We start from the raw sequence: 27,231 nt of genomic DNA on the forward strand, positions 1-27,231 counted from the left end.
ATTCTCCTGAATACAGCGAGGGGCTACCACCCTGTAATCCTTTTTCCATATTCCATCTCTACCTTTGGCTGCGCCTCTGTTTGTCCACTGCTCCTGCTCCTCCATTTCGGCCTCCTCTTGGATTCTTTTAATGTTCACTTCCTCTGCTGTTATTCTACCTGCTGCTCTTGCTGCCTGATCAGCTAGCATATTTCCTTTTTGTTGCTCGCTCACTATCTTGCGGTGTGCCTTTATTTTAATCACTGCTGCCTCTTCTGCTCCTTTTACCGCTTCTACTAGGTCTCTCACTACCTCCTCATGCTGTATTTGTCCTCCTCCAGAGGTTACATATCCTCTCCTATTCCACGCTATCATATAATCATGCATTACCCCAAATGCATACCTACTGTCTGTATATATATTTACTCGTTTTCCCTTTGCTTATTTCAATGCTTCCGTGAAAACCACTAGTTCTGCTACCCGCGCTGAGGTTCCTCCTTCAAGTCCTCCCTTTGCGACTGTTTCTCCGTTCTCGGATACTACTGCCAAACCGTGTGTGGCCCCCCATTTATAAGAACATAAGAAGTAGGAGCAGGAGTAGGCCATACGGCCCCTCGGGCCTGCTCCGCCATTCAATAGGATCATGGCTGATCTGAACCTAGACTCACGTCCACTTCCCTGCCTCTCCCCGTAACCCCTAATTCCCTTATCAGCTAGGAAACTGTCTATCTCCGTTTTAAATTTATTTAATGTCGCAGCTTCCACAGCTCTCTGAGGTAGCAAATTCCATCGATTTACTGCCCTCTGAGTGAAGAAGTTTCTCCTCATCTCAGTTTTGAAACGGCAGCCCCTTATTCTAAGATTATGCCCCCTAGTTCTAGTCTCACCCATCAGTGGAAACATCCTCCCCGCATCCACCCGATCAAGCCCCCTCACAATCTTATATGTTTCGATAAGATCGCCTCTCATTCTTCTGAATTCCAATGAGTAGAGGCCCAACCTACTCAACCTTTCCTCATAAGTCAACCCCCTCATCTCCGGAATCAACTGAGTGAACCTTCTCTGAACTGCCTCGAGAGTAAGTATATATTTTCTTAAATATGGAAACCAAAACTGTATGCACTATTCCAGGTGTGGCCTCACCAGTACCCTGTATAACTGAAGCAAGACTTCCCTGCTTTTATACTCCATCCCCCTTGCAATAAAAGCCAAGATTCCATTGGCCTTCCTGATCACCTGCTGTACCTGCATACTAACCTTCTGTGTTTCATGCACCAGGACCCCCAGATCCCTTTGTACTGTAGCACTTTGCAGTTTCTCTCCATTTAGATAATAACTTGCTCTTTGATTTTTTCTGCCAAAGTGCATAACCTCACACTTTCCAACATCATGTTCCATCTGCCAAATTTCTGCCCACTCTCTTAGCCTGTCTATGTCCTTTTGCAGGTTTTTTATGTCCTCCTCACTCACTGCTTTCCCTCCCATCTTTGTATCGTCGGCAAACTTGGATACGTTGCACTCGGTCCCTTCCTCCAAATTGTTAATATCAATTGTAAAGAGTTGGGATCCCAGCACTGACCCCTGCGGAACACCACTAGTTACTGATTGCCAACCCTTTCTTGAGTCTGTCTCCCTATGTCCTTTTAATCACAGCCTTACCAGATCTCACAGTACATTCTGAGCTTTCTAATTTATGGGTGGTAATTTAAAACGTACTCACCCTTCTTAGATCAACGTTCCCGTGGACCGGTCAGAGTCTGCGATCCTGCCGGCTACGCCAATTGATGTATCCGAAAAGTGGACCTGGTGATATGCCAAGTCGACACTTAACCCTTTCCCCTGCAGAGCGGACTAAGTGATATACAAAGTCGACGCTCAGCTATGTATGGATGACAGACTTCGATTGGAGGTTCAAAACGGTCTTTATTCACAGGCCTGGGGAGAACCTTCTGAGATCCCTCTCAGATCCGCCTCCTCCGATATCCTAGCAACGTTCACAATTATGCAAAAATCAAACCCCTGCCCTAGCGGCAGGTGCAAAGCTTATCAGCATATACAGAGTTATTGCTGAATGGCAATTATAAACCGTGACATTTCATCCTTCCAGCCGCTTACAAATCGCAGTTCTGTTATCAGTTGATCCCGTGGCCTTCTGTGACTGCGGCCTCATCTTAATCTATTGCTTTACAACCGTCCTTTGTCTCTAGCCAGGTGGTTTGTTCGTTAACATACTTTCTTAAGATAACAGTCCTTGTTCAATCTCTGCAAAGCACAGATTCTGACCTTGTCTCATGTTACTTCTGCAAAGCAAGCACATTATAATTAGTCCCACCAGACTTTGATGTAATGGAACCCTGTTGTGGGTTTACAAACAAACAAATTCTTATGTATGTTATCTTGTATATGTGCTGCCTCGCCTGGCTGAACAGACATCCTCCCCAATCTTCCCACGGGCCTCTCAGTCAATTAATCCTTAGCTTAGCTGGATAAATACAATAAGTACAGACCTATATACCATTTTAACTCAGGGTATGAATTAATTCGCTACCTCCACCCTGTACATTGGTGCTACATTATACATATTCTAACATAAACTAAAGTATAATATTAATTTGGTTACTGCATACACAGCGAGTGGTTAGGATCTGGAATGCACTGCCTGTAAGGGTGGTGGAGGCAGATTCAATCACGGCTTTCAAAAGGGAATTGGATAAGTATCTGAAAGAAAAACATTTGCAGGGCTACAGGGAAAGGGCGGGGGAGTGGGACTAGCTGAAGTGCTCTTGCAGCGAGCTGGCACGGGCTCGACAGGCTGAATGGCCTTCTGTGCTGTAACCATTCTATGATTCTAAGCTTATATTGTGGTTAATAACAGACAAAACCTGTTTTTCCCCGGATCTGATTACAGATTCCAACCAGTCGATTCAGTGAATGGAATGTCTTATCAGTGTTGCCATGGCAACCTGTCTACAGTGAAACGCCTGTTTGAGTTTCTAACTCAGACTAAACTTCTCTTTCCCATAATAAACATTATATCAGACATTTTACCTCAATGTATTTTAACCGTGTTATGTTAATATCTCTAAAAATCTACAGGGAGATCAGATACACAAATCTTTAAAAGTTGGAGGACAAGTGTATAAAGTGGTTTAAAAATGTTACCCGAGGTTTTTTATAAATGGGGCGTAGAAAATAAAATCATCGGTTCGGCTGCAGTTAGAATAAGTTTTGGGCATCTTACACTAGGAAGGATGTCGGGGCCACAGAGAGGCTGCAGAATAAATTCACTGAGGTTATACCACGGATGAGAGGCTTTAGTTGTCAGGGAATCAGAGAATGAAACAGCACAAAAGGCAGCCATTCGGCCCATCATGCTTGTGCCAGCTCTTTGGGAGAGCTATCCAATTAATCTCACTCCCTTGCTCTTTCCCCATATCCCGGTAAATGTTTTCCCTTCAAATATTTATCCAATTCCCTTTTGAAAGTTACTCTTGAATCTGCTTCCACCACCCTTTCAGGCAGTGCATTTCAGATCATAATAACTCACTGGGTAAAGAAATGTTTCCTCATGATGGCCTGTCTGCGGTGAAGCGCCTGTTTGAGTTTCTAACTGAGGCGAACTTCTCTTTCCCAGGAGGAGAGACGAGAGAAACTGGGGCACTTCTCATTAGAACAAAGCAGGGTGAGAGGAGATGTGAGCGAGGTGTTTAAACTTGATCAACGACACCGACCAAAATATCAGAGACACTCCCTGTCCTTCAGGACCTGTGTCCAGGGGAGAAGCTGATGGGTTTATCAGATCATCTTTGGGTTAAATGTTGTGCTCGTGGAGCTGAGCCCCTAGTGTCAGCATCAAACACTCTCCAGTCGGGTGCAGCATGGGTTAGATACAGAGTAAACCCATCAGCCGCTCCGGACACAGATACCGAGGGGCAGGGAGTGTCCGGACAATGACATTTCTCACTCAATAAGGTATAAATTGATCCTGTACCTCTCCCCATTAATCCTGGGCTCCACACGGGGCGAATCCTGCTCCTGTTTCCCTTCCTGTAACAGCACTGAGCTAAACCCAGCCCATAATGAGCAGGGCCCAGGGAGGCTGGTTGCTAGGCACTGCAGTGATGTCATAAAGCAGGGCCATTCAGCCCAGCTGGTCGTCTCCTTGTCCCTTTAAAGGTGGAGAGCCGGGACACCCTGTCTCCAAACACATCCCACCTGTTCATACTGAGAATCCCCGGGGAAGGCCCAAGGCCCAGAGTGTGGAACACAACCAAGGGGGAAAGAGGAGGGGAGAAGGGGAGGAAAATCAAGGAGTCGGGACTGAGGGACACCAAGCTTCAGTTTTAGAGCCTGTAGCCTTCAGGAGGGGAAGAGTGAGTTCAGTAGTTTTAGGATCCAGGGAGAGAACAAGGAGCAGATGGGGAGACTGGTGTGGATTCCAGCACAGTGAGGATGTCGGGGGAGGGAGATTGTGTCGGGCCGTGTACTAGGGGTGTAGGAGGGACAAGAGAGGAAAGGTCAGAGGAGCAATTACTGCAGCAGTGCCCATAAATAGTGAGAGAGAGAAGGTGGGGGTTCGAGTGGACCAGGGACAGTCTGTTAAGCTCTCTGTTTGCTGTGACCAGTTTTCCTTCGGTTAAAAATGGCCTCCTGTAGCCCAGTGACACAAACAGCCCATTAAACTCCACCAATGGCCTTTGGTCTGGTGAGGTCTCCCTTTGTGAAACATTGGCTGTTGTTAAAGCTTTTCATTCTGACACTCTCACACTGAGAAATGAGCTGCAGAACTGCCGACACCGTCAGCTTTAAGGAGACGTTTCCCTTTGGAGATCGGATTGCCCATTGAGTCTGATTAAAGCGATGTTAAAGTAACAAGGCTGCTTTGCCCCGTGACAATAACAGATTATCAGACTATTTCCCATAGGTTAAAATCCAATATTACAGGGGCTCACTGCCCTGGAGGGTTGAAGTGGACCCTGTGATATAATAGAATTTTCTGTCCTGTCAGACTTGGACATCTTGTAGACCCATCTTTTAAAAAGTTGTGGGATCTCAGTTCTCAGATGGATTCCACTCAGTTTGTAACAAGTCCTCAATCAGCTCGTCTTATTGTCGAGACATCAAGGACTCGACACACTGCGGCCTAGAAATTGAGTAGCCTTAGCGCCGCATTTGAGGCGCTAGAGGGCCTAGCGCCGGAGTTATGGCCAGTTTAGAAATTCCCTGGGGCCCTAGAATCGGCGGTAGACCGGTAACGCTGCGCCGGCACCGATGACGTCATCGGTGTGCGCAGCGTCCCGGTTGCCGTGGTGACGGGCCCCAGCGCCGAAATTGAGTTGCGGCCGCCTCGCCCGTGGCAGCCGCAACTAAGATTTTTTCAACCGAGTCTTCCCCGAGTTAGCGCCGGCGCATTAAGGTCGCGCGGCGGCCGGCCGCTTTCCCGCCGGCCGCCTGCCCGCACCTCCCTCCCCGGACTCCTCCACCACCCCACCGTGGAACAGATGCGTCTGGCCTGCAAGCCCGGCATTTGTCCGAGGTGCCGGGCTCATTTTTTTCAATATTTGAACGGACAGCGGGCGGGTGCAGGCAGCTCCTCCTTAACTGAAGGAGGAGGCCTGCACTTCCCCAGCCTGCCGCACCGCATCGGGTCCCGCAGCGCCGGATTAGCGCCGCAATGCGGCAGTCAGCGCCCATTGGGAGGCGCTCACGCCCGCCAGTAGCGCCGGCAGCCGTCTGGGCGCGGCGCTACTGAATTTTTGGCGCGCGCAGGGGGACTTAGCGCCGGCGCTAAATTTCCGGCGCTAAAGCCCTGGCGCGGCGCCAACTCAATTTCTAGGCCGGCGTGTTTGGGAAACAAAGCTCATTTATTTGACATTGATGCAGATTAAATTCCAGCCCAGTTATAGGGGTTACTAACATCAGCTGAAACAAACCCAACTGTCAGAATGAACGTGGTTCAGTCCTGGATGTGATTAACAGCAGCAATAACAAGAATCGAACCCCTGCAGTCACTTGTGAACTCGCTGGTGTCTCAGCAGGCTGGATGAATGAGAAAATCCCTTCCCACACTCGGAGCAGGTGAACGGCCTCTCTCCAGTGTCACTGCATCGATTAATTTCCAGCTGGGATGGGTAATTGAATCCCTTCCCACAGTCCCCACATTTCCACAGTTTCTCCGTGGTGCGAGTGTCCTTGTGTCTTTCCAGGTTGGATGATCAGTTGAAGCCTCGTCCACACACACAACACGTGTACGGTTTCTCCCCACTGTGAATGGTGCGATGTTTTTTCAGGCTGTGCCACTGGTTAAAGCTCTTTCCACAGTCAGTGCACTGGAACACTCTCACTTGGGTGTGTGTGTCTCGGTGCTTTTCCAGTCACACTGATGTTTGAAATCCTTTCCCACAGGCAAACATTTCTCTTTCCACATTCAAAGGCCGATGATATTCAGGTCCTGATGAATCGAGTGACGCTGTCAGATTTTGACATGATGTTTGGTTTGAAATTCACGTCTGTAAATCCTCCCCTTCTAATACACTGTAAAAGGAGTTAACAAAAGTCATCACTGTAACCACAGGATAGAAATTCAGAACCGACAATTCTAGTTCTAATGCAACATTATTTCCTCTCTACTTCTCTGTAAATCCCCGTCTCACACTCTCTCCCTCCTCCCTGTGCTGAAATCCAAACCCTTCGCACCATCTCCAACATTTTTCCTTTTGGTCGACTTCTCTCCCTCCCCTGAAGGTGTTGACTCTGGCTGGGTTCAGTTCTACACTCACTGGTTCCCCTCCCTCTCCTCCCCTGAAGGTGCTGACTCTGGCTGGGTTCAGTTCTGCACTCACTGGTTCCCCTCCCTCTCCTCCCCTGAAGGTGCTGACTCTGGCTGGGTTCAGTTCTACACTCACTGGTTCCCCACCCTCTCCTCCCCTGAAGGTGCTGACTCTGGCAGGGTTCAGTTCTACACTCACTTGTTCCCCTCCCTCTCCTCCCCTGAAGGTGCTGACTCTGGCTGAGTTCAGGTCTACACTCACTGGTTCCTCTCCCTCTCCTCCCCTGAAGGTGCTGACTCTGGCTGTGTTCAGTTCCACACTCACTGGTTCCCCTCCCTCTCCTCCCCTGAAGGTGCTGACTCTGGCTGTGTTCAGTTCTACTCTCACTGGTTCCCCTCTCTCTCCTCCCCTGAAGGTGCTGACTCTGGCTGGGTTCAGTTCTACACTCACCAGTTTCCAATATGTGACTCATGTGCCCAATCTCCATGTGTGAACCTCGACAGTGAGTGTCGACAGGCTGTTCCACTGTCCTCACCTGAGGCCTCACACGTGCATTTTCCAGCAGGGTCACTGGACCCTCCTCGCAATGGCTCAGTGGGTAAAGGCACTGCCCAGTGCGACTGAGTCACAGTTACAGGAGGGGCCCAGTTATAAATTGTCTGTGTATCCTCCCGATCTAATTCCCGGTAAAAACTGTTTACAAAAGTCATCACAGTAAGTAGGAACATAGGAACAGGAGTCAGTCATTCAGCCCCTCGAGCCTGTTCCGCCAATCAATGTGATCATGGCTGATCTGTATCTTAACTCCATCTTCCCACCTTCATTCTGTAACCCTTACTATCCTCGCCTAACAAAAATCTAGCACATAGTTTTGAAATTTTCAATTGGTTCCCAACCTCAGCAGTTTTTTGGGGGAGAGAATTCCAGCTTTCCACTACCTTTTATGAAAAAGGAAATAGGAGTAGGAGTCGGCTATAGTGCCCCTCGAGCCTGCTCTTTCCCGCCCTATCCCCGTATCCAACATGGATTTATGAAAGGGAAATCCTGTTTGACAAACTTATTGGAGTTCTTTGAGGATGTAACTAGTGGAGTAGACAAAGGGGAACCAGTAGATGTGGTGTATTTGGATTTTCAGAAGGCCTTCGATAAGGTCCCACACAAGAGGTTGGTGAACAAAATTAGGGCACATGGAATTGTGGACAATATACTAACATGGATTGAGAATTGGTTAATAGACAGAAATTAAAGAATAGGGATAAATGGGTCTTTTTCAGGATGGCAGGCTGTGACTAGTGGGGTACCGCAAGGATCGGTGCTCGGGCCCCAGCTATTCACAATCTATATCAGTGATTTGGATGAGGGGACTAAATGTAACATTTCCAAATTTGCTGATGATACAAAGCTAGGTGTCAGTGTCAGTTGTGAAGAAGATGTGAAGAGGCTTCAAGGGGATCTCAACAGGCTCAGTGAGTGGTAAAGAACATGGCAGATGGAATATAATGTGGATAAATGTGAAGTTATCCACTTTGGTAGAAAAAACAGAAAGGCAGAGTATTTCCTGAATGGTGAAAGATTGGGGAATGCAGATGCTCAAAGGGACCTGGGTGTCCTTGTACATGGGTCACTGAAAGTGAATGTGCAAGTGTTGCAAGCCATTAGGAAGGCAAATGGTATGCTGGCCTTCATTACAAGAGGATTTGAGTACAGGAGTAAAGAAGTCTTACTCCAATTATATAGGGCCTTGGTGAGACCACACCTGGAGTACTGTGTACAATTTTGGTCTCCTTACCTAAGGAAGGATATACTTGCCATAGAGGGAGTGCAACGAAGGTTCACAAGATTGATTCCTGGGATGGCGGGACTGTCGTATGAGAAGAGATTGAGTAAACTAGGCCTGTACTCTCTTGAATTCAGAAGAATGAGAGGGGATCTCATTGAAGCATACAAAATTATTACAGGGCTTGATAGGGTGGATGCTGGGACAATGTTTCCCTTGGCTGGGGAGTCTAGAACCAGGGGCCACAGCCTCAGGATAAAGGGTAGGCCATTCAGGACTGAGATGAGAAGAAATTTCTTCACACAGAGGGTGGTGAATCTTTGGAATTCTCTACCCCAGAGGGCTGTGGATGCTCAGTCATTGGGTATATTCAAAACAGAAGTCGATAGATTCCTGACTAGTAAGGGCATCAAGGGATATGGCGATAGGGCCGGTGAATGGAGTTGAGGCAGAAGATCAGCCATGATCTCAGTGAATGGCGGAGCAGGCTCGAAGGGCTGAATGGCCACTCCTGCTCCTATTTCTTATGTTCTTATCCCTTGATTCCTTTAGTGTCCAAAATTCGATCTCAGTCTTGAATATTATCAGTGACTGATCACCCACAGCCCTCTGGGTAGAGAATTCCAAAGAGTCACATGCCCCACTCAGTCCTAAATGGCCGACCCCTTATCCTGAGACTGTGACCCCTGGTTCTAGACTCTCCAGCCAGGGGAAACAGCCTCTCAGCATTGGGGTGAAGTTGTGCTTCCTGACATCACTCCTGAATGGCCTGGGTCTAATTTCAAGGTTGTGTCCCCTTGTTGTGGACTCCCTGATCAGAGGAAATAGTTTCTCTCTATCTACCCTGTCACCTCCTTTAATCATCTTAAACACCTCAATTAGATCACCCCGTAATCTTCTATATTCAAGGGAATACAAGCCCAGTCTGTGCAGCCTGTCCTCATAATTTACAAATCTCAGCTCTGGAAGTACAGGATAGAAATTCTCAACAGAGAGTTCTAGTTTCTCGGGAACATTCTTTCCTCTCTTGCCCCTCCTAAGCTGTAAATCCACCGTCCCACACACTCTCCCCGTCCCACACACTCTTCCCCGTCCCACACACCCTCCCCCGTCCCACACACCCTCCCCCGTCCCACACACCCTCCCCCGTCCCACACACCCTCCCCCGTCCCACACACTCTACCCCGTCCCAAACACTCTCCCCCGTCCCACACACTCTCCCACTTCGTCACAGACTCGCTGTTTGAAATCCAGATTCATCGCAGGCTCTGAATTTTTTCCCTTTTTCTCCTGAAGGTGCTGTGTGATGGTAGGGTTCGGCCCCAGTCACTGTTTGCCCTCCAGTACCTCACTGAGTGGTAATTCTGAGCTGTGAGCCTATACTGAAGGTGCTGTGTGATGGTGGGGTTCGGCCCCAGTCACTGTCTGCCCTCCAGTACCTCACTGAGTGGTAATTCTGAGCTGTGAGCCTATACTGAAGGTGCTGTGTGATGGTGGGGTTCGGCCCCAGTCACTGTCTGCCCTCCAGTACCTCACTGAGTGGTAATTCTGAGCTGTGAGCCTATACTGAAGGTGCTGTGTGATGGTAGGGTTCGGCCCCAGTCACTGTTTGCCCTCCAGTATCTTGCCGAGTGGTAATTCTGAGCTGTGAGCCTATACTGAAGGTGCTGTGTGATGGTGGGGTTCGGCCCCAGTCACTGTCTGCCCTCCAGTACCTCACTGAGTAGTAATTCTGAGCTGTGAGCCTATACTGAAGGTGCTGTGTGATGGTGGGGTTCGGCCCCAGTCACTGTTTGCCCTCCAGTATCTTGCCGAGTGGTAATTCTGAGCTGTGAGCCTGTACTGAAGGTGCTGTGTGATGGTGGGGTTCGGCCCCAGTCACTGTCTGGCCTCCAGTACCTCACCGAGTGGTAATTCTGAGCTGTGAGCCTATACTGAAGGTGCTGTGTGATGGTGGGGTTTGGCCCCAGTCACTGTTTGCCCTCCAGTACCTCACCAAGTGGTAATTCTGAGCTGTGAGCCTATACTGAAGGTGCTGTGTGATGGTAGGGTTCGGCCCCAGTCACTGTTTGCCCTCCAGTACCTCACCAAGTGGTAATTCTGTGCTGTGAGCCTGTACTGAAGGTGCTGTGTGATGGTGGGGTTCGGCCCCAGTCACTGTTTGCCCTCCAGTATCTTGCCGAGTGGTAATTCTGAGCTGTGAGCCTGTACTGAAGGTGCTGTGTGATGGTGGGGTTCGGCCCCAGTCACTGTCTGGCCTCCAGTACCTCACCAAGTGGTAATTCTGAGCTGTGAGCCTATACTGAAGGTGCTGTGTGATGGTGGGGTTCGGCCCCAGTCACTGTTTTCCCTCCAGTACCTCACCGAGTGGTAATTCTGAGCTGTGAGCCTATACTGAAGGTGCTGTGTGATGGTGGGGTTCGGCCCCAGTCACTGTCTGGCCTCCAGTACCTCACCGAGTGGTAATTCTGAGCTGTGAGCCTATACTGAAGGTGCTGTGTGATGGTGGGGTTCGGCCCCAGTCACTGTTTGCCCTCCAGTACCTCACCGAGTGGTAATTCTGAGCTGTGAGCCTATACTGAAGGTGCTGTGTGATGGTGGGGTTCGGCCCCAGTCACTGTCTGCCCTCCAGTACCTCACCAAGTGGTAATTCTGAGCTGTGAGCCTATACTGAAGGTGCTGTGTGATGGTAGGGTTCGGCCCCAGTCACTGTCTGCCCCCCAGTACCTCACCGAGTGGTAATTCTGAGCTGTGAGCCTATACTGAAGGTGCTGTGTGATGGTGGGGTTCGGCCCCAGTCATTGTCTGCCCTCCAGTACCTCACCAAGTGGTAATTCTGAGCTGTGAGCCTTTACTGAAGGTGCTGTGTGATGGTGGGGTTTGGCCCCAGTCACTGTCTGCCCCCCAGTACCTCACCAAGTGGTAATTCTGAGCTGTGAGCCTATACTGAAGGTGCTGTGTGATGGTGGGGTTTGGCCCCAGTCACTGTCTGCCCCCCAGTACCTCACCAAGTGGTAATTCTGAGCTGTGAGCCTATACTGAAGGTGCTGTGTGATGGTGGGGTTTGGCCCCAGTCACTGTTTGCCCTCCAGTACCTCACCAAGTGGTAATTCTGAGCTGTGAGCCTATACTGAAGGTGCTGTGTGATGGTGGGGTTCGGCCCCAGTCACTGTCTGCCCTCCAGTACCTCACCGAGTGGTAATTCTGAGCTGTGAGCCTATACTGAAGGTGCTGTGTGATGGTGGGGTTCGGCCCCAGTCACTGTCTGCCCCCCAGTACCTCACCAAGTGGTAATTCTGAGCTGTGAGCCTATACTGAAGGTGCTGTGTGATGGTGGGGTTTGGCCCCAGTCACTGTCTGCCCTCCAGTACCTCACCGAGTGGTAATTCTGAGCTGTGAGCCAATACTGAAGGTGCTGTGTGATGGTAGGGTTCGGCCCCAGTCACTGTCTGCCCTCCAGTACCTCACCAAGTGGTAATTCTGAGCTGTGAGCCTGTACTGAAGGTGCTGTGTGATGGTGGGGTTCGGCCCCAGTCACTGTCTGCCCCCCAGTACCTCACCAAGTGGTAATTCTGAGCTGTGAGCCTGTACTGAAGGTGCTGTGTGATGGTGGGGTTCGGCCCCAGTCACTGTCTGCCCCCCAGTACCTCACCAAGTGGTAATTCTGAGCTGTGAGCCTATACTGAAGGTGCTGTGTGATGGTGGGGTTCGGCCCCAGTCAGTGTCTGCCCTCCAGTACCTCACCAAGTGGTAATTCTGAGCTGTGAGCCGATACAGTGAGCTGCCAGCATTTCGACCATGGGGTGCAGCACAGCCGCCATCCCTGGCTGACTCTGTCTGGCAAAGTTGAGGCCAATGGTAGCACAGCATCAACAACTTGCATTTACATAGCGCCTTTAATGCAGTAAAATGTTCCAAGGTGCTTCACAAGAGCGGAATCAGACAAAGATTGACACCGAGCCAGAGAAGGAGACATTCGAACTGGTGCCTAAAAGCTTGGTCAAAGATCTTAGGGCCTCGGCAACTGTAGGAATGGTCACCAATGGTGGAGCAAAGGAAGTGGGGGTTGCACAAGAGGCCAGAGTTGGAGGAGTGCAGGGGTCTCTTGGGTTGTAAGGTTGGAAGATGAGAATTTGAAAGGCTGAAGCCACCAAAATAGAAAGCAGTCCCCCCCAGTACAGAATGTGACTCACTACTAACAGGAAGGATGTTACTTTAACTACTATAGGTACAGAGAGGTGAGCCATTGCCCTTGTGTCAGGCTGTGGCTCAGTTGGTAGCACCCTCACCTCTGAGTCAGAAGGATTGTGGGTTAAAATCCAACTCCAGAGACTTGAGCTCAAAAATGTAGACTGGCACTCCAGTGCGGTACTGAGGGAGTGCTGCACTGTCACAGGTGCTGCCTTTTGGATGAGATGTTAAACCGAGGTCCCGTCTGCTCTTTTGGGTGGATGTAAAGGATCCCAGGGCACTATTTTGAAGAAGAGCAGGGGAGTTCTTCCCAGTGTCCTGGCCAATATTTATCCCTCAACCAACATCACAGAAACAGATTATCTGGTCATTGTCATATTGCTGTTTGTGGGAGCTTGCTGTGCGCAAATTGGCTGCTACGTTTCCCACATTACAACAATGGCTACACTTCAAAAAGTACTTCACTGGTTGTAAAGCGCTTTGGGACGTCCAGTGGTCGTGAAAGGCGCTATAGAAATGCAAGTCTTTCATTCTCTAAATATCACAAACAGATGCACAATAAGGGAAATCAATCTCTGTACCTTTAACTAACGGCGACATGGAGCGAGGGAAATGAATGAGCTTTAAGCACCTGGTCCACTTGGCACTGAAGTGTCTGACGAGGGAATTGGATGTAATATCTCCAAATTTGCAGACGACACAAAGCTGGGTGGGAGGGTAAGCTGTGAGGAGGATGTCGTGAAACTCCAGTACGATTTGGACAGGTTGGGTGATTGGGCAGAAACATGGCAAATGCACTATAATGTGGATAAATGTGAGGTTATCCACTTTGGTGGCAAAAACAGGAAGGCAGATTATTTTTGACCCAGCGACGATGAAGGAATGATAATCTATGTCTAAGTCAGGATGGTGTGTGACTTGCAGATGATGGTGTTCCTATGCACCTGCTGCTCTTTTCCTTTTAGGCGGTAGAAGTCGTGGGACAGGTAGGGTGGCAGGTTCCCTTCCATAAGAACACAAGAATTAGGAGCAGGAGTGGGCCATTCGGCCCCTCGAGCCTGCTCCGCCATTCAATAAGATCATGGCTGATCTTCGACCTCAACCTGACTTTCCCGCCTGATCCCCATATCCCTGAGGGACATTAATGAACCAGTTGGGATTTTACGACAATCCAGCAGCTTTCATCGTTACTTTTTTTCTAGTACCGGCCCCACAAATTCCCAGATTCATTGAGCTCAATTTCACAACCTGCCTTTGTGTTTTTGTGGGTTCTCTCTCATGCTTCCATTTTCTTGTTTTATATTCATTTTACAGGGTATTAGAAGGGGAGGATTTGTAGACAGGAAATGTAACTCAAACATCACATCAAGATCTGACAGAGTCACTCAGTTCATCGGGACCTCAATATCATCAAACATAACATGGAAGCAAAAAGCACCGTTCACAGCGGGGAGAAACCGTACACGTGTTCTGTGTGTGGACGAGGATTCAGTCGATCCTCTGGCCTGGCAAAACACAAGCGCAGTCACACCGGGGAGAAACCGTGGAAATGTAGGGACTGTGGGAAAGGATTCAATTACCCGTCTGAGCTGGAAATTCATCGACGCAGTCACACTGGTGAGAGGCCGTTCACCTGCTCTGTCTGTAGGAAGGGATTCACTCAGTCATGTGACCTGCTGACACACCAGCGAGTTCACACTGGGGAGAGGCCATTCACCTGCTCCATGTGTGGAAAGGGATTCACTCAGTCATTCACCCTGCTGAGACACCAACTTGTTCACACCAATGTGAGACCTTTTAAATCTTCTAACTGTGAGAAGAGCTTTAAAAGCAAAAAGGATCTGCTGACACACCAGCGAGTTCGCACTGGGGAGAAGACGTTCACCTGCTCCGTGTGTGGGAAGGGATTCACTTCTTCATCTCACCTGCTGACACACCAACTTGTTTACACCGATGTGAGACCTTTTAAATATTTTGACTGTGAGAAGAGCTTTAAAGGCAAAACGGATCTACCGAGACACCAGCAAGTTCACACTGGGGAGAGGCCGTTCACCTACTCCGAGTGTGGGAAGGGATTCACTTGTTCATCCACCCTGCTGAGACACCAGCTTGTTCACACTGAGGAGAGACCTTTTAAATGTTATGACTGTGAGAAGAGCTTTAAAAGCAAGAGGGATCTGTTGGCACACCAACGCACTCACACTGGGGATTGGCCGTTCAACTGTTCCGTGTGTGGGAATGGATTCAACAGTACTTCCCACCTTCAGACACACCAGTGTGTTCACTCTGGGGAGAAGCCGTTCATCTGTTCCGAGTGTGGGAAGGGATTCACTCAGAGCTCCAACCTGCTGAGACACCAGCGAGTTCACAAGTGATTCTGCTGTTATTGCTGCTGTTAATCACATCCAGGACTGAACCCTGTTCATTCTGACAGTTGGGTTCACTCCTGCTGTTGAACTCCACCACTGACCCTGCTGAAGGTTGTAGGCTCAGGGAGTGGGGCCTCCAGGAGTGGACGGTAAGAAAGCTGGGTTTCGGTATCCTGACAAATATATGGTGAGGAACCAGAGGAATCCTTACTAAGGAAATGAATGGGGTTTTACCGGCCAGCGTAGGTCTAGGGGTGAATGATGCCTGACTCCCTGAACTATCTTACATTGAACCCAGTTCCGATCAAGGTGAGTTTAGTTTACAGGAGAATAGAGAGAAATATCACCCACAGTTGAGGGAGACAAAAACAGGCATTAGAGAAGCTCAGAGATCTTTGGAAAAGAAGATGGTGCTCAATTGTGGTAAAAATGGCAAAATCTTTCCCAGCTCCGTCAGGAGGCAGAATCCCGTTAAAGATGGTTTCGGGCAGGGGTGGGCAGTGATTTGGGCTGGAGGGCCACTTAACAAGTTGTGGTGAGCTGCTGAGGGCCGCACACCAATGTTGCCCCTAAGGTGCACGGCTGCACGGTGGCGCAGCAATGGCGAGGCCCCACGCAGGCCGCTCACCAGCACCTGCCGCTGGGAGAGAAACCGCGCAGCACATTTAAAGGGACCACGCACGTTGGTGAGAGCAAAGTGTTCAGTTGATGAATCGGAAACAGTCCGACTCTTAGTGTTGAGCATCGTACCACTTCTGCCCTCCCAATAATTTATCAACATAAATTCAGATAGTCCTCAGATCTTAAATACACAGAATGTGGTGTAAGATAGTAAAATCTGCCGTTACTAAATGAATGAAATGAGTGACCGATCGATCGATGGATTATATGTTGGACTGAAAGTCCACGTGGCTGTTTGGCCAAGCGGCTCGAGTCTTTTGAAACACAAGTAGCTCTTTGTGGACACTGTTTCTGCTTCAAGAAACTGAAGGACATCAGAAGTCATTAACGGAGACGGGCACAGCATGCCAGCTCAACAAATGGCACCAAAGAATGGTGGGATGTGGGTTTATGCCCATTCTCCCTCACACTGCAAATCCTTAATCTCCACTGGACTGTCGGGAAGAAAGGGGGTCAACAGAAAGTGAGCGTGTCCCCACAAGGAAGTCCATTTGGAGGGTGAGACCCCACGGGTCACAGTAGAACGGCAGGGTCAGAGCAAGCTGCCCACCTGTTCCCTCAGCTGAGAATGCTTTGGTTGTGTGCAGGGACCTAAAGAGAAAAACACACACAACAAAAAGTAAAAGGCAAAAGAAAACTTCAAAGGGTTTCCTTAAAGTAAGAAAATATTATATTTGTAAAATAACTGCAGGTAGTTCTTTAGCTAAACTCTTACTTAGTCAAACAACCATATTCCAATAAGTGATATTGCAGCTTGCTGTTGATGATAATTAGAGATGTACTTTGTAGATAAATAATGTACGAGGTTAAAAAGCAGAAAGTTTCCCATTTGAGGATTTGTGTTGCTGCGGAACTGTTCAGGCTGTTTCCATAGTTATTTTATTGTCCTTTTGGCCATTTTTAGTCGTTGTCCTTCTAGTTCAGATATGCTGGGGGTAATTTGAACCTCCCCCACCTGACGGGATTGAATTTCCTGCCCGTTTTACACCTTCCCCGATTTTGCTCTCCAATGATTTCAGTCGAAAGTGAAATCGGGCGGGGTGTAAAACAAGCGGCCGATCTGATCGCATTAGTTTCCCACCGGGTGTGTGAGGTTAAAATCACCCCCTGCTGTTTCCAAACACAACCCAAGCAAATTTCTCCTGACAATAGTTTGGTTCTGATCCTTAATAATGTTCCAGCTACTCTTATCACCACAATTGCTTTAATTCTGACATTTGGCCTGTGATCTGACAGCAAAGCAATGATCTCTTCACATGCAGTGAGCCAATGGGAACAAACTGGAGGTCCATTGTGCAGGAAGAAACCCAGACACGCGATGACCTTTTCTCTCATTTGAGTCAAATAAATCTGCTTTGTTTCAAACACACTTTGTATCGAGTCCTTGATGTCTCTCAGATAAGAGGAGACTAATTGATGTCCTGCTACCGACTGTTCCATTTTGGGGCCTTTTCTCCTTTGTTAAAGAAAGACTTGTATTCATACAGCACCTTTCACAACTTCAGGACATCCCAAAGCACTTTACAGCCAATGAAATACTATTGAAGAGCAGTCACTGTTGTAATGTAGGAAATGCAGCAGCCAATTTGCGCACAGCAAGATCCCACAGACAGCACTGTGATAATGACCAGATGATCTGTTTTAGTGATGTTGGTTCAGGGAGAAATGTTGGCCAGGACTCCAGGGAGAACTCCCCTGCTCTTCGAAATAACATCATGGGATCTTTTATGTCGACTTGAGAGGGCAGAGGGGGCCTCGCTTGAACATCTCGTCCGAAGGCAGCACCTCTGACAGTGCCGCACTCCCTCAGTACTGCATTGGAGTGTCGGCCTAGATTGTGTTCTCAAGTCTCTGGAGGTGGACTTGACCCCACAACCTCCTGACTCAGAGACAAGAGAGAGAGAGAGTGCTCCCACTGAGACACAGAGAGAGAGAGAGAGAGAGAGAGTGCTCCCACTGAGACACAGAGAGAGAGAGAGAGAGAGAGAGAGTGCTCCCACTGAGACACAGAGAGAGAGAGAGAGAGAGAGAGAGTGCTCCCACTGAGACACAGAGAGGAGAGAGAGAGAGAGAGAGAGTGCTCCCACTGAGACAGAGGGAGAGAGAGAGAGAGAGAGAGAGCTCCCACTGAGACAGAGAGAGAGAGAGAGAGAGAGAGAGTGCTCCCACTGAGACAGAGAGAGAGAGAGAGAGAGAGAGAGTGCTCCCACTGAGACAGAGAGAGAGAGAGAGAGAGAGAGAGAGAGAGAGTTCCCACTGAGACAGAGAGAGAGAGAGAGAGCAGAGAGAGAGAGTGCACCCACTGAGACACAGAGAGAGGAGAGAGAGAGAGAGAGTGCTCCCACTGAGACACAGAGAGAGAGAGAGAGAGAGAGAGTGCTCCCACTGAGACACAGAGAGAGAGAGAGAGAGAGAGAGTGCTCCCACTGAGACACAGAGAGAGAGAGAGAGAGAGAGGAGAGAGAGAGTGCTCCCCACTGAGACACAGAGAGAGAGGGAGACGAGAGAGAGAGAGAGAGAGAGTGCTCCCACTGAGACACAGAGAGAGAGGAGAGAGAGAGAAGAGAGAGTGCTCCCACTGAGGACAGAGAGAGAGAGAGAGAGAGAGAGAGAGAGTGCTCCCACTGAGACACAGAGAGAGAGAGAGAGGAGAGTGCTCCCACTGAGACAGAGAGAGAGAGAGTGCTCCCACTGAGACAGAGAGAGAGAGAGAGAGAGAGTGCACCCACTGAGACACAGAGAGAGAGAGAGAGAGAGAGAGAGCTCCCACTGAGACAGAGAGAGAGAGAGAGACGAGAGAGAGAGTGCACCCACTGAGACACAGAGAGAGAGAGGAGCTCCCACTGAGACAGAGAGAGAGAGAGAGAGAGAGAGAGAGTGCTCCCACTGAGACACAGAGAGAGAGAGAGAGAGAGAGTGCACCCACTGAGACACAGAGAGAGAGAGAGAGAGAGAGAGGAGAGAGTGCTCCCACTGAGACAGAGAGAGAGAGAGAGAGAGAGAGAGAGAGAGTGCTCCCACTGAGACAGAGAGAGAGAGAGAGAGGGAGAGTGCTCCCACTGAGACAGAGAGAGAGAGAGAGAGAGAGAGTGCTCCCACTGAGACAGAGAGAGAGAGAGAGAGAGAGAGAGAGAGAGTGCACCCACTGAGACACAGAGAGAGAGAGAGAGAGAGAGAGAGAGTGCTCCCACTGAGACACAGAGAGAGAGAGAGAGAGAGAGAGAGTGCTCCCACTGAGACACAGAGAGAGAGAGAGAGAGAGAGAGAGTGCTCCCACTGAGACACAGAGAGAGAGAGATCTGGTGCCCGATATCTGGTGCCAAGGACTAATCTCCCCCATATATAAAAGGCGGAAACAAATCAGACCCAAATAACTACCGCGGCATCTGTGTCAACAGTTGTCTAGGGAAGTTATTCTGCAGTATTCTAAATAGTAGATTACTTGATTTTCTTAACAAACATAATATCCTCAGAAAAAAACCAAATAGGCTTTCTTCCAAAACACCGCACCGCCGACCATATCTATACCCTTCACACCCTCATTGAAAAACATATACACCAAACAAAAAATGGGAAAATATTCGCCTGTTTCATCGACTTCAAGAAAGCCTTTGACTCTATATGGCACGAAGGGCTCTATTATAAACTTCTTCAATGTGGAATAGGGGGCAAAGTCTATGACCTTATTAAATCAATGTATCTGAAAAACAAATGCGGGGTCAAAATTGGAGACAAACGCACCGATTTCTTCACCCAGAGAAGAGGCGTCCGGCAGGGCTGCAATTTGAGCCCGACCCTGTTCAACATATACATAAATGAATTAGCAGACATGCTGGAGCAAAGCGAGTCACCAGGTCTCCGTCTCCTGGATGGAGAAGTGAAATCCCTGTTCTATGCGGACGACCTGGTTCTGCTGTCTCCCACAGAACAGGGATTACAGCAACAACTAGACCTACTCGACAAATACTGCCAAAATTGGGCTCTAACAGTAAATCTAAAGAAAACCAACATCATGATTTTTCAAAAAAGGCCCAGATGTCAGGAAAACAAATACCAGTTTACCCTCAGTGATATCACTATAGGACACACTATGAGCTACACCTACCTTGGTCTAACTATTACAGCATCAGGGAGCTTCAGCATAGCAGTGAATGCACTAAAAGAAAAAGCCCGAAGAGCCCTATATGCAATAAAAAGAAAATTCTACAACATCCAAATCCCAATCAAAATCTGGCTCAAAATATTTGACAGCATAATCCTGCCCATTGCACTGTACGGTAGTGAAGTATGGGGCCCGCTAAATCACCAAAGCTACACTAAATGGGAAAAACATACAATAGAAGCCCTACATGCAGAATTCTGCCGAAGCATCCTTCGCACCCAAAGAAAAACGCCAACAAATGCATGCAGAGCCGAACTAGGCAGATACCCACTGATAATAAACATCCAAAAACGAGCACTAAACTTCCTAAATCACCTCAAATCTAGCTCCCCAGACACCCTTCATTTCAAAGCCTTTCAGACCCAAGAGCTAAACCCAGAAAAGAGTCCCCTGAGTCAGCTGCTACGGAAACTAAGTACTCAGCCGGACCCTGACCAGCCCCAGACCAACACAGCCGTCCAAACACCAATCCGAGTGAACCAAATCATTAAAAAATGCAAAGAAACCTACCTGGAACATTGGAACAAAATAACCGAAAGCCAAAGCAGATTAGAATGTTACCGGGCCCTAAAAAGAGAATATAAACTGGCAGACTACCTCACGACCATCAGAGACACAAAACAGAGACAGACCCTCACCAGGTACAGACTAAGCGACCACCAACTGGAAATTGAAAAAGGCAGATACAAGAAATCCTGGCAGCCTAGAGAGAATAGAATATGCGATCAATGTCTGGCTGGCGAGGTTGAAACAGAAATGCATTTCCTCCTAAAATGCGAAAAATTCAACACATCAAGAAACATATTATTCAACAAGCTAAGCCAAACAACCCCAGATTTCAAGGAATTGGATGATCTGTCAAAATTGAGATTAGTCCTAGGAGAAGGAGACAGACCATACCTTGGGGCCAAATATGTAACAACATGTCACAACCTGAGGACTGTTTAAAATTAAGACTGTTTAAAATTAATATTGAACGTACCAAATGAAGTACAAAGACTGTTTAAAATTAATATTGTTTAAAAGTAATATTGTATGTACCCAACAAATGTCAAATCGATTGACACCTACAGAATGTTGGAAAACTGTACCTTTTTGCTATGTTAGCTTTGGCAATATGGTTCTCTGTAAACTTTCATGCCAATAAAGCATTTTAATTGGAATTGGAATTGGAGAGAGAGAGAGAGTGTTCCCACTGAGACACGACTAACACACGATCATTGCTCTGGACTATTTCAGTTCTCATACCTTCAGTCACGGACAAGTCCCAGCTCCCCATATCATCCATGTAAAGTATGCGCATCTACTTGATACAAAAAGGAAGAGACAGCTTGGAAGGGTTTAACTTAGGTCTTTACTTCATACCCACAGGCGGGAACTGAGGGGAGATCAGTACCCGCAGTACTATTTATACCCCTATGGCCAGGAGTGGTACTACGGTATCACTGCGCCCTACAAAGTAGTGCTGCCCTGGCCATAGGGTTAAAGTAGCATACATATTACATACACAACATTCCTCCCCTTTTAATTAAAACGTACCCGTGCAATTAAGTCAACAGATGCACCATAACTAGGGCTAATAACATTTGGTAACACAACATACATAACATATTTACATCAGAGTTGTCTACCTATATATATATAAAAAGAAACATGTTATAGATTCAGTCTCTGAGGAGGCCTCCTGTCTCGACTAGGATAACGTCTTTCTCTAGTCGGTCTCGGTGTAGGCGGCAGTACTTCCGTCACCCCTTCATCGCTGGAGTCGTCGGTGTCTGATGGCACATCCTGTGCCGTGGAGCTCACTGGAGTGCTGAACTCCTCGCCATCCTGAGACTTCTGTAGCGACGAGCTGGGCCGTGATTCCGCTGGAACAATGTGCTGAGACGTTTGAGGTAGTGAATCAGTTGGGTTTCTGGACTCCACAAGTTGATCAGCATGTCGTCTGATTATGCCGTCCCCAGTATCCACTGTGTACATCAAAGGTCCCTGGTGGGCCTTTATCGTACCAGACCGCCACTTTTCATTTCTATAATCACGGGCCAACACTTGCTGCCCCACCTCGAAGCTCCGTGTCTGTCTGTCAGGAGCCCTACGAAATACTCAGTTTTCCACATCTCTCCGGATGTTTGGTCTGAGCAATTCGAGGCGAGACCTTAACCTTCTATTAAAGAACATGACGGCGGGGGCCTGGTTGGTCACCGTATGTGCAGCATTACGGTACGCGAATAGGAAATTGTCCACCTTGTGTTGTAGTGGCAACCTTTCCTCCCCCATCGCCTTGATGGCCTTTTTAAAAGTCTGTACAAATCGCTCTGCCAGCCCATTTGTAGCCGGATGATATGGTGCGGACGTATAATGTCGCACTCCATTCCTTTTTAGGAATGCTTGAAATTCTTCTGCCACAAATTGTGGCCCATTGTCCGAACAGACTTGCTCGGGCACCCCGTTTCGGGCAAAAATGGTCCTTAAGGCTGCGACCGTCTTTTTGGCTGTCGTTGATGACATCTTTATGACCTCCGGCCATTTTGAGTGGGCGTCCACTACAATAAGGAACATCGCATCCATGAAGGGCCCAGCGAAGTCCACGTGGATCCTTTGCCACGGCGTTGAGGGCCACTCCCACGGATGTAGTGGGGCTTGGGGTGGTACGTTCTGCACCATCTGGCACCCTTGGCAGGCTTTTGCTACTTCCTCGATGTCCCTGTCAATGCCGGGCCACCAGACGTAGGCTCTGGCGAGGCTTTTCATTTTGACACCCCCCCAGATGACCTTCGTGTAAGTCCTGCAACACTTTATGTTGTAATTTTTGAGGGACCACCACCCTGGCTCCGCACATCAATGTGCCCCGGCATACGGACAACTGGTCCTTCCTTGCCGAAAACGCCGGCAATGATGCGTCACCCTGCGCCGGCCAGCCTTTCACGGTCAATTCATAAACCCTTGCCAGTGTCGGGTCATTCTGTGTTTCCCGCTCGATACATTGGCTGGTGATGGGCAAGTGTTCCATAACCGCCGTATGATATATTTCCACGGGGTCCTGTACTATCTCTTCGATCTCTGCAGGCAATGGTAGCCGCGACAGGCCATCCGCATTGCCATGCTGTTTGGTACCCTTATATTCGATAAGGTACTGGTGTGCTCCTAAGAACAGTGACCATCTCTGTAGCCTTTGGGCCGTCATCAGGGGCACCCCTTTTGTTGGATTAAATATGGACACCAACGGTTGATGATCCGTCAGTAGTGTGAAACGTTGTCCATGTAGATAGTGGTGGAATTTTTTTACACCCCACACCAGACTGAGGGCCTCCCTGTCGATTTGCGCATAGTTTCTTTCGGGTGTAGTTAACGACCTTGAGGCAAATGCTATTGGCCTCTCCGTCCCATTGGGAAATTTGTGTGACAACACTGCCCCTATACCGTACGGGGAGGCGTCACATGCCAACCTCATTGGCATTTTTGGGTCAAAGTGTGCGAGCACTTCCTTTGATGTAATGAGTTGTTTACCCTTTTTAAAAGCAGCCTCACACGCTTCGTCCCAATTCCAGGAGACTCCCTTTTGCAGCAATGAATTTAGTGGATGTAAAATGGACGATAAGTTCGGGAGGAACTTATGGTAATAGTTTATAAGGCCTAAGAATGATCGTAACTGAGATACATTCTCAGGGGGCGGGGCCTTCACTACTGCCTCGATCTTTTCTGGGGACTTATGCAGGCCTTCCTTGTCTATAATGTGACCACAGTATGAGATACGTTCCTGGAAAAACTCACATTTCTGCTTGTTCGCCCTGAGTCCGTATTGTTGCAACCGCAGAAGTACTCGCTCCAGGTTAGCGAGGTGGTCGTTATCCGTTTGTCCTGTCACCAGGATGTCATCCAGGTAGCACTGCGTTCCTGGAATGCCCTGTAGGACCTGTTCCATGGTCCTCTGCCATATGGCTGGGGCGGACGCCACACCAAATACCAGGCGATTGTACTGGTACAATCCCTTGTGGGTGTTAATCGTTAGGAGCTTTTTCGAGTCCTGCTCCACCTCCATCTGTAAATAAGCTTGACAAAGGTCAATCTTCGTAAAGTGTCTACCCCCAGCTAACGATGCGAATTATGTCCTCTATCCGCGGCAGCGGATACTGTACCGTGTGCAGGACTGGGTTAATAGTTATCTTAAAATCCCCGCAAATGCGAACCTTCTTTGGTTCCCCCGGTGTGTTATTTGCAGATTTCTTTATAACTGGGACGATGGGCGTGGCCCACTCACTCCACTCAATCTTTGTAAGGACACCTGCACTCTCTAAGGCATCCAGTTCTGCTTCCACAGCTGGCCGGATGGCGTAAGGCACCGGTCTGGCCTTACAAAACTTGGGGTTTGCGTCTTGAGCAATAGTTATTTTTGCTCTAATGTCCTTTAAGGTCCCCAGCCCTTGTTGGAACACCTCTGGCGTTTTTGCCAATATTTTCGACAGCCTGTTTGTAATGGTTGTATCATCCTTGGTGGTCTCTACTTTTATCTCGTGTATCGACTTCCAGTCGAAATGGATTTTTCTTATCCATTCCCTACCCAAAAGTGGTGGTCCGCCGTTTGGTAGGACGTATAAATAAAGTCCTGGCACTTTTCTGCCGTTGTATTTAACTGTTACTTGCATTTTTCCCTTCGGGTAAACTTTTTGTCCCGTATATGTTTTTAATTTGATTTCGGTATCCTTTAAGGGAATGTGTTTGAACAGCCTGTTATAATCTTGTTCATTAATTACTGATAGGGCTGAACCCGTGTCCAGCTCCATATTAACTTCGACGCCTGCTACCTTCATTTTAACCCACATTGTGCTGTGGTCCTCCATTTTGTCTACACCATATAACTTGAGACATCCCAGACCTTTAGGCTCTGCTTTTGTGCCTTCCTGTGACTCGTCTGAGCTACTGTCAGATATCTTATGTATTTTTGTCCTTGCCTTGGTACTGCTCGGATTGCCCCCACTATTGGGTTTCGTACCCGACCGACAAACTTTCGCTATATGCCCCTTTTTCCCACACTGCCGGCATATTTTATCACGAAACCAACAATTACTTTGGTCGTGGGTGGTTTTGCCACAACGGTAGCATTTACCTTTGTGAAAGGTCACCTCATGGGTGTCAGAGCCGGTTGTATTTTGTCGTATTTGGGCAGCACCCTGTGCTGCTGCTTCATGTGCCAATGCTATTTCTATCGCCTGATCTAGGCTGAGCTGTTTCTTGGCCAGCAACCGTTTTCGTGTACTCTCATTTAACATGCCACAGACAAATCTGTCTCTGATCGCTTCCGCCAAAAAGGCTCCAAACTGGCAATGTTTGGACAACCGTCTGAGCTCAGCCAAATAGGCTGCCTGCGACTCATCATTCCTTTGGTCGCGTCTGTAAAAGCGGTACCTTTCCGCTATAAATGGTGGCTTAGGGTTTAAATGTTCCTTTAACGTATCAACAATTTGGGCATACGTTTTGTCTGCTGGCTTTTCTGGAGTAAGAAGATTCCTCAGCAGACCGTATGTTTTTGCCCCCATAGAATTTAATAAGGTTGCTGCCTTTTCGTCATCTTTCACCTTGTTTACTATGCAATAAAGTTCATGCCTTTCTACATATGCGTCCCAATCTTCTATGTCGGCAACAAATTCTGACAATCGAGCCTCTTTAGCCATTTTTAAAACTACTGAAGAGGTTTTCCCGCCTTTTTCCACTAGATGGCGCTGTTATTTTTTTTCTAAGAGAAAAACTTTCCCCCTTTTGTCCACTAGATGGCGCTGTTCATTTTAAACTGCTGAAGAGAAAAACTTTTCCCCTTTGTCCACTAGATGGCGCTTTTCCCGCCTTTTCTCCCTCTGCTGTCAACGACGTCTCTCCAGGTTCGTTATTTTTTTTCTTGCAGCTCCCGTTATTGCCACCGCCGCTATTACAACGACCTTCCCCTCTCGTGGCCCGCTAGTCCTCGTGGCTCCGTTTATTCCCCAGATCGCCTGCCCGTTCTGGCCCTTGCAGCTCGCGTTCCCCAGGAAGGATTGCAGTTTACCTGACCCTGGGTGGACTTTTGCCCCGTGGCTGGAACGCCCGTTCAGCCTCTTCTCTCAGCTGCCGCAGCCTCCGCTGGAACCTCTCTCTCTCGCTCCGTTCTGCCGCTCCTCCTGAACTGGGTGGCCTCCTTCGGTCGACGCTGGACTCTGCAGGCTGGTAAGAAGCTTCTCTCCCCGTACTGCTACCGATCCTTTGTTGCACCTTGTACTGGTGAGTTCGAACGTTCCTAGTCGCCAGTGTAAAGTATGCGCATCTACTTGATACAAAAAGGAAGAGACAGCTTGGAAGGGTTTAACTTAGGTCTTTACTTCATACCCACAGGCGGGAACTGAGGGGAGATCAGTACCCACAGTACTATTTATACCCCTATGGCCAGGAGTGGTACTACGGTATCACTACGCCCTACAAAGTAGTGCTGCCCTGGCCATAGGGTTAAAGTAGCATACATATTACATACACAACAATCCAGAGTGCCTCTCCTAGCCTTGGTATCCAGGGGAGGTATCGATAACACGCCCCTGTACCTGCCCTGGGAGTGTTTGATGGGACAGTGCAGAGGGAGCTTTACTCTGTATCTAACCCATGCTGTACCTGCCCTGGGAGTGTTTGATGGGACAGTGCAGAGGGAGCTTTACTCTGTATCTAACCCGTGCTGTACCTGCCCTGGGAGTGTTTGATGGGACAGTGCAGAGGGAGCTTTACTCTGTATCTAACCCGTGCTGTACCTGCCCTGGGAGTGTTTGATGGGACAGTGTAGAGGGAGCTTTACTCTGTATCTAACCCATGCTGTACCTGCCCTGGGAGTGTTTGATGGGACAGTGTAGAGGGAGCTTTACTCTGTATCTAACCCATGCTGTACCTGCCCTGGGAGTGTTTGATGGGACAGTGTAGAGGGAGCTTTACTCTGTATCTAACCCATGCTTTATCTGCCCTGGGAGTGTTTGATGGGACAGTGTAGATGGATCTTTACTCTGTATCTAACCCATGCTGTACCTGCCCTGGGAGTGTTTGATGGGACAGTGTAGAGGGAGCTTTACTATGTATCTAACCCATGCTGTAGCTGCCCTGGGAGTGTTTGATGGGAGAGCGTAGAGGGAGATTTACTCTGTATCTAACCCATGCTGTACCTGCCCTGGGAGTGTTTGATGGGACAGTGTAGAGGGAGCATTACTCTGTATCTAACCTGTGCTGTACCTGCCCTGGGAGTGTTTGATGGGACAGTGTAGAGGGAGCTTTACTCTGTATCTAACCCGTGCTATACCT

At 48.6% G+C, this 27,231-nt stretch overlaps 1 pseudogene across 1 annotated transcript in view; it reads left to right on the top strand.

Moving 5' to 3' along the window:
* The window catches only part of LOC147119105 (uncharacterized), a 125,339-nt pseudogene that overhangs the window by 52,344 nt on the left and 45,764 nt on the right, over positions 1 to 27,231 (top strand). Inside the window, exon 2 of the transcript XR_015077874.1 lies at positions 14,097 to 15,068. The product of XR_015077874.1 is annotated as an uncharacterized LOC147119105 (transcript). The remainder of the gene's footprint in view (positions 1 to 14,096; positions 15,069 to 27,231) is intronic.

This window comes from Somniosus microcephalus, chromosome 4 (assembly GCF_052327205.1).
Source record: "Somniosus microcephalus isolate GS21.2 chromosome 4, FLI_Smic_1.0, whole genome shotgun sequence".
NCBI lineage: Eukaryota > Metazoa > Chordata > Chondrichthyes > Squaliformes > Somniosidae > Somniosus > Somniosus microcephalus.